Source organism: Lepidochelys olivacea (assembly GCF_965140295.1).
Source record: "Lepidochelys olivacea isolate rLepOli2 genome assembly, chromosome: 1".
Taxonomy (NCBI): domain Eukaryota; kingdom Metazoa; phylum Chordata; order Testudines; family Cheloniidae; genus Lepidochelys; species Lepidochelys olivacea.
The window spans coordinates 351,546,636-351,554,991 of record NC_140411.1 but is presented as its reverse complement, the minus strand read 5'-3'; positions in this window follow the sequence as shown (position 1 = coordinate 351,554,991).

The window sequence follows — 8,356 nt, the reverse complement described above, 5'->3', positions numbered from 1 at the left end:
CCCTATCGGACACACTCTCTCAGCTTACAGCTGCAAATTTAAGCAAATAAGAGATGTGATTTGGTAAAAGACATAATTTTTTTGTTAACTGATATAGATTTTGTCATATTAAACAGTTTAAAATGTTCATAAATATTAATAAAAATACACTGGTTCTGATGGCACAAGATTAGACCGTGATAAACGTGTCCTCTCAGATAAGCTGATTACATAAACAAACCAACAAAATTTTTGGCAACAAAAATGATTAGGGGCCTGGAACACATGACTTATGAGGAGAGGCTGAGGGAACTGGATTGTTTAGTCTGCAGAAGAGAAGAATGAGAGGGGATTTGATAGCTGCTTTCAACTACCTGAGAGGTGGTTCCAGAGAGAATGGTTCTAGACTATTCTCAATGGTAGAAGAGGAGAGGACAAGGAGTAATGGTCTCAAGTTGCAGTGCGGGAGGTTTAGGTTGGATATTAGGAAAAACTTCTTCACTAGGAGGGTGGTGAAACACTGGAATGCGTTACCTAGGGAGGTGGTAGAATCTCCTTCCTTAGAAGTTTTTAAGGTCAGGCTTGACAAAGCCCTGGCTGGGATGATTTAATTGGGGATTGGTCCTGCTTTTGAGCAGGGAGTTGGACTAGATGACCTCCTGAGGTCCCTTCCAACCCTGATATTCTATGATTCTATGACCACTACTAGTGGCAGGTGCTGCATCAAGTGCATGTGGAAAGGTAGAGAATTGTTACATTTTAGTGTCTTTACAGTTTTACGTCTACTTGTCTAAGGAATTGTTTATGTGTGTCTGTACGCCCAGATTCAAGGCGAAAATTTGTGAGGACAATCTTGTAGAGTGAGTTTTGTGAGGACACATGTTTGAAATTTTTGGACATTATCCCTCTGTCTGTATCCGTATTTACTATACATATCTCTTCCCTTTGTCTTCAGCTCAGCCTGTTATATTGTACCTTGCATGCTTGAGTTTTGATTCAGTGAAAAGGATAACAACCTGTCTGACTGTTTTATTTTGTGTTCTTAATTAGTATTCCTTCGTTTTCAATCTTTTCAGCATTTGTGTACATGTTTACAGTAAAAGCTACTTATTGACAGCAGAATATTTCAAGTGTGGTTAGGCTACATATTGACCAGATAGATCACGATGAAGAGGAGATTTGAAAGTGGTGCAAGCAAGAGACGGCGAAAACCCAATTGAGTGAAGCAGCAGCTAAGAGCTCAAAGCCAATAACTTCATTTCTCAAACCATTGGAAAACACACCTTACCCAACAAACAATGCTTCAGACAATGAAAACTCTGCAACTGCAACAGGTGATGTTTCAATGCCAATACCTGAACATGGCAACAATAATCAAGAAGGAGATGTGTCAATAGTAACAGAGGCAGCCGAAGATCCTGTGGACGATCAAGAAACTCAGCACCAACAGGAAGATGTAGATCTTACGCAGCAAAAGCAATTTATGAGAACAGCTTTGACTGTAACTGATATTGGAATTATTGACAAGAGCAATGCTGCCCAAATGCAATCTTTTCTTCAAATTAGTTGTTTTGAAATTCCAAGTAACATTCCACGAGATGCTGAGAATCATGCTTTCCCTACTCGTCTGCTCACAAAAACTCTTCCAAATGGCGAGACCTATACAAGAGACTGGTTATGCTGGAATACGGAAAAACAATCTCTGTACTGTGCACCCTGCTTCATTCACATGTCCACATTTGAATGCATTCCGATGTCATCTTTGTGGATGAAGCTACTTACAATGATCCACCAAACTGATCTGTAATTGAACCATGCAATGCTACACTTGATGTTGAGAGGGATAACACTGAAAGTCTTATCAATGATATTCAACAGATTTGTGAACAATGCGATGTGATCCTGACTGAGTCCAAATTAGTAGCACAGAATATTGGCATTTCATCTGAATCATAGAATCATAAAATACCAGGGTTGCAAGGGACCTCAGGAGGTCATCTAGTCCAACCCCCTGCTCAAAGCAGGACCAATACCCAATTTTTGCCCCAGATCCCTAAATGGGCCCTTCAAGCATTGAACTCAGAACCCGGGTTTAGTAGGCCAATGCTCAAACCACGGAGCTATCCCTCCCCCACAATCTGAGTTCTCCACCAATCGCAACTTACCGACTGAATCCGATACCGAGCAGCACTATAGGGTCAATGTCTTCCTTGTCATCATTCACTCTCTTCAATCAGGTCTTACATGTCGATTTCAGTCACTGCATCTAATTTGTACCCTTTTGGGGTTTCTTTGGCAGTTCAACAGACTGAGAAATGAAGATCTACTTTCTGTAGCTGAACAATTTCAGCAACAGTACAACACAGAAATCTCAAAAGATCTCAGTGACGACGTCATCTTCCTCAAACAAATATATTCCACAAACTTTCAACTGGATTGCAAGCCAAAGGAATTGCTTCAAGAAATATTCAAACTTGGACTCCATGGGGTGTTTCCTAATATCACAGTTGCATTGTGTATTTTTATCAGTTTGCCTCCATCAGTGGCTTCAGGTGAACACGCCTTCAACGTCTTGAAGCAGGTAAAGAACTATCATCATTTAACGGTGGGACAAGAGCGTTTGAATGGGCTCACCATGCTTAATATCAACTGTGACATTGCACAAGAGCAAGATTTTTCCTCAACAATTAGTGCATTTGCACAGAAAAAGGCTAGAAAAGCATTTGCTAAATAAAAAATTATTCAAATTATGTCTCACCCTTTCTTTGGTCCCTTATTTTGTTTTCATGTGTCTTCTTTATTTTTATTATGGCTAGGGGCCTCAAAAGCTGAAAGGGCCTGGTACAGTTCTGCTGCCCTCTATTCAGACAACAAGGATAACAACCCTTTATTACTCCTGCCCCAATAACAAGGAGACTGGGGATTCAGCACTAGTCTCAAGTGATCATTTGGGCAATCAATCCCACTGTGCTGAGTACCTAGGCAGGGTGGGTGTGCCCACGCAAACGAGATCAACTCCTGAAATCCTTTTCCACAGCTCACCACTAGATGTCAGGAAATAGCTCATTCAGAATCTGTGAAAGAAAGAAAGAAAGAAAGAAAGAAAGAAAGAAAGAAAGAAAGAAAGAAAGAAAGAAAGAAATAGGGACCTAAGGAGCTCTTTTGAATCCTTGTTACTCTCTTTGTCCTAAAAATATCCAGTCTCTAAGAAGCATACATACATAAAATGTCTATCATTAATGCCTGGGATTTCCAGTCTATTAAAAAATATCCCACAGAAAATGGCTGGAATAGCATTCGTAATGCTAGTTTCCTTGTTAGGCTGTAATCGCTATGTGAGTGGGGGATGGTCCCACGATAGCCAGGATCTTTCCTACCTTATCAACTCCCCCAGTGGAACTGGCTAGAGAAAGAACCTGAGTCCTCGCTCCCACATCCCTTATCCACAGGATGCCTGACCCCAAGGTCTCCGTTTCCACTCTTCTTGTGTCAGGGACCTTGTAACCCCGACAACACTGGGCCCAGGATTCCTGAGGGGCTCGACCTGCAGTCTGCTCGTGGTCACTTAGGACAGGGGTAGGGTGTTCCCACAACGGGGTGATCTCTTCACACCAGACGCTTCCCGGACACCCACTGATCATTACATACAGTGCAAAGCAAAACCAATTTATTAAACAGCAACTAATAAATCAATAAGGGAAAATGGGGAAGGTTAAAAGAACAAGTTACCCTACCCTGTGGGCTGAGGGACACCACAAACAGCCGTCTCTGGAGCGTAAGGGCAGTTCACAGTCTGTTCTTCACCATGTGCCAGGCCTCCTGCCCGGACCCTGGCTGTGCTGCAGGGATGCTGCGGGTTGGACCCTTCCTCTGCCGGTTCCCACACGCCCTCGGGCATGTAAGAATGAAATCAGGAGGGCCAAATCGCACCTGGAGCTGCAGCTAGCAAGAGATGTTAAGAGTAACAAGAATGGTTTCTTGAGGTATGTTGGCAACAAGAGGAAAGCCAAGGAAAGTGTGGGCCCCTTAATGAATGAGGGAGGCAACCTAGTGACAGAGGATGTGGAAAAAGATAATGTACTCAATGCTTTTTTTGCCTCTGCCTTCACTAACAAGGTCAGTTCCCAGACTGCTGCTCTGGGCATCACAACATGGGGAATAGATGGCCAGCCCTCTGTGGAGAAAGAGGTGGTTAGGGACTATTTAGAAAAGCTGGACGTGCACAAGTCCATGGGGCCGGACGAGTTGCATCCTAGTGCTAAAGCAATTGGCGACTGTGATTGCAGAGCCATTGGCCATTATCTTTGAAAACTCGTGGCGAACGGGGGAAGTCCCGGATGACTGGAAAAAGGCTAATGTAGTGCCAATCTTTAAAAAAGGGAAGAAGGAGGATCCTGGGAACTACAGGCCAGTCAGCCTCACCTCAGTCCCTGGAAAAATCATGGAGCAGGTCCTCAAAGAATCAATCCTGAAGCACTTGCATGAGAGGAAAGTGATCAGGAACAGCCAGCATGGATTCACCAAGGGAAGGTCATGCCTGACTAATCTAATTGCCTTTTATGATGAGATTACTGGTTCTGTGGATGAAGGGAAAGCGGTGGATGTATTGTATCTTGACTTTAGCAAAGCTTTTGACACGGTCTCCCACAGTATTCTTGTCAGCAAGTTAAAGAAGTATGGGCTGGATGAACGCACTATAAGGTGGGTAGAAAGTTGGCTAGATTGTCGGGCTCAACGGGTAGTGATCAATGGCTCCATGTCTAGTTGGCAGCCGGTGTCAAGTGGAGTGCCCCAGGGGTCGGTCCTGGGGCCGGTTTTGTTCAGTATTGTCATAAATGATCTGCAGGATGGTGTGGATTGCACCCTCAGCAAATTTGCGGATGATACTAAACTGGGAGGAGTGGTAGATACGCTGGAGGGCAGGGATAGGATACAGAGGGACCTAGACAAATTGGAGGATTGGGCCAAAAGAAATCTGATGAGGTTCAATAAGGATAAGTGCAGGGTCCTGCACCTAGGACGGAAGAACCCAATGCACAGCTACAGACTAGGGACCGAATGGCTAGGCAGCAGTTCTGCGGAAAAGGACCTAGGGGTGACAGTGGACGAGAAGTTGGATATGAGTCAGCAGTGTGCCCTTGTTGCCAAGAAGGCCAATGGCATTTTGGGTTGTATAAGTAGGGGCATAGCGAGCAGATCGAGGGACGTGATCGTCCCCCTCTATTTGACATTGGTGAGGCCTCATCTGGAGTACTGTGTCCAGTTTTGGGCCCCACACTACAAGAAGGATGTGGATAAATTGGAAAGAGTCCAGCGAAGGGCAACAAAAATGATTAGGGGTCTGGAACACATGAGTTATGAGGAGAGGCTGAGGGAAGTGGGATTGTTTAGTCTCCAGAAGAGAAGAATGAGGGGGGATTTGATAGCTGCTTTCAACTACCTGAGACGTGGCTCCAGAGAGGATGGTTCTAGACTATTCTCAGTGGTAGAAGAGGAGAGCACAAGGAGTAATGGTCTCAAGTTGCAGTTGGGGAGGTTTAGGTTGGATATTAGGAAAAACTTTTTCACTCGGAGGGTGGTGAAACACTGGAATGCGTTACCTAGGGAGGTGATGGAATCTTCTTCCTTAGAAGTTTTTAAGGTCAGGCTTGACAAAGCCCTGGCTGGGATGATTAAATTGGGGATTGGTCCTGCTTTTGAGCAGCGGGTTGGACTAGATGACCTCCTGAGGTCCCTTCCAACCCTGATATTCTATGATTCTATGATTCTAGGTGGGAGAACCCTTCTTCCCAGCGCCAGGCCCCATCGGGGTTCTGATCCCCGCCTTGGCTGGGGGCGTCTCCCTGCGCTGGACCCTCTGCGCAGGGCCCCCGCCCTGGCACTGTCCCCAGCTGCTCACCGCACCCGGCTCTGGACGGCTCCAGCCCAGGCCCCGGCTCCACTCTGCCTCAGCCTGGGTGCGGCTCTGCCTCCAGCTCGGCTCTGCTCTCTGGGCTGCTGCTCTGGCCCGTCAGGCTGCTGAGGCTCTGCTCAGCTCAGCTCTGGCTGCTGCTCTCCCCTTAGCTCGGCCTCCCGCTCAGGCAGCTCCCGCTCACACGGAAGACGGGACCCCGGGATCCTGACTCCTTCATTGGCCTGCCCGCCCTGTCAATCGGGCTGACCTTCAGCATTGGCCTTTCCCCACTTGCCTTTGAGACTCTCAGTCTCAGGATCCTGATTTCTCATTGGCCCTTCCCCTTTCTTTTGGTCCTGAGAGAGGGCCATGAAAAAACCCCACTAAGTTTTAGTAAGGGGCCAACAGTCCCCTGACATCTGCTGACAAACAAGTTCAGTCCAGCATCACAAGGTGGTGCTTTGGCTTGGAAACTTCAGCGAGTCACCAACACTTGCGGATGAATAAACAAAAATGGGTTTTTTTAATCAAAACAAAACACAAACCCCCACCTCCTCCCCAGGTGTAAATCTGCTCTGTTTCACTGGCCTCACTTCAGCTACACTAAGATAGACCAGACGGGGATCTGCACCTAGAATTACTCCTCCACATGAGAAGAGAGCAACTGCCATACTGGAAGAGACGAGTGGCCCATCTAAGGCCGTATCCTGTCTCAGTGAGTGTCACTCACCAGCTGCTTCAGGAGAGAGCAGAAGAACAATGAATTAGTCCTTTTTGGAGAAAACTTGGGGAGTTTCTTCATAAACCCTTGTCAAGACTGATTCCCCACTCTGGCACTTCGAGTCCAGAAGATGCGGGCCCTCAAGGATTCTAAAAATTCATACTGGCCACTCCAGGTTTGTATTCAAATTCCAAGCTTGCAGTTTTTTGCTGACCTTGGGTGGGTAGATCCTGCCACCTCCCAAGTGCAAAAACCCTCTCAAGAGGCCAGGAAGGCACACTTGGGAATTCCTTCCTCTGGGGTACCCTCAAGCCATTTCACACACACACACACACGGTAAGAGCTGAGAAAGAAAACAAAGGAAATCAGCTGTTCCCACCAGCTAATTAACCAACATGTGCACCAACCGTGAAGACACAAACTGCAATCCTGGTCTTAAAAGAGGTGAACTTTATTAAAAAAAAAAAGAAAGAAAAATCTAAAAACTCAGGCTACTGCTAGATTTAAAAAAAGCAAATACTAAAATTAAGAAGCAAGAATAGCTTTCCTTAGGTCCTGCTTAAAGGTAACAAGCAAAATAAAAGCACCTGGGGTTAGCACAGAGGAGTCCACAAGGCATAAAGAAATAAAAGATATAAACTTCATTGCGTCTCCCGAGACATTGCTTGATCTACTTCCATACCTGGGGTTCCAAATGAGTAGTTTCTAGGTATGATCTGAGGATTTTTCATATCTGGCCCAAGCTCTTACAGCATAGTTCCAGCCCTGTCTCTGCTCTCCGGGAGAACAACACAGACAAACAAAGGGGAAGTTTTTTTCCAAACTTTAAAAACTTCTAGCCTTCCCATTGGCTCTTTTGGTCAGGTGTCCGCTCCCTTCCTTTTACCCGAGACTTTTTAACCATTTACAGGTAAAGCAAGTAGAGAACAGCTACTAAGAGGGATTTTAAAGCTAACTGGCTGCCTGGGTGTCCATAAAAGGGAGCTCCCCCCACCACCATTCATTTATCACAACCCTAAAATAAAATTGGGGGTGAGATTATTCAGAGCTCCCTAAGGAATTTGAATGTCCAAGTTCCAACTAAAATCAGTGTCTAAAATGCGTGTCTTGCTCTGAAAATCCAGACCTTGAATTCTAAACCATGAAGAAATCAACACCTGCAACTCGATAAAAGAAAACAATTGAAAAACCCCCAAACTCTTCCCACTGTTTGGAATCACAGAGTGTCTGTGCAAGATTCAGTCCTAAATTAAAAGGATCACTGGCACCTCATCTGAACACTTATGGAGAGAGCGACTTGAATAGGATTCTCTAGTTCTCAGAGGAGAATAAGTTAAAGTGGTTAGAAGACCCCTGACTCATGAGTATTTTTAGACAGTTTTTTACGCCGCCAGAGGACTTGAGAGGCCCTTTGTTCCTGAAGGCCTAATTAGTTAAAAAGAAAACTTTGCATAACTCCTTCAACTGATGTAATTTTTTCCCTCCATGTTTTTGAGGATTATTTTCTTCCTAACTCCACATGGGGTGAGGGGCACATTATACCCTGCAGCTCCCTTTCTTCTGAAAACTTTATGGGCCAGCTACATTGCTGGGATCATTCTCTTGACTTCACTGATGCTGCCGTGGGCTATTCAGAAGCCCTGAATGGAAACTGTCCAAAACAATTCAGGAGCAGTGGTGAGCAGGGGTTGAGTAATCACTGTGACTGGTTTTATTGCTGCCTCGCCACTTGCTCCCTGGGTAACCTTCACCTCAGTGTGCTT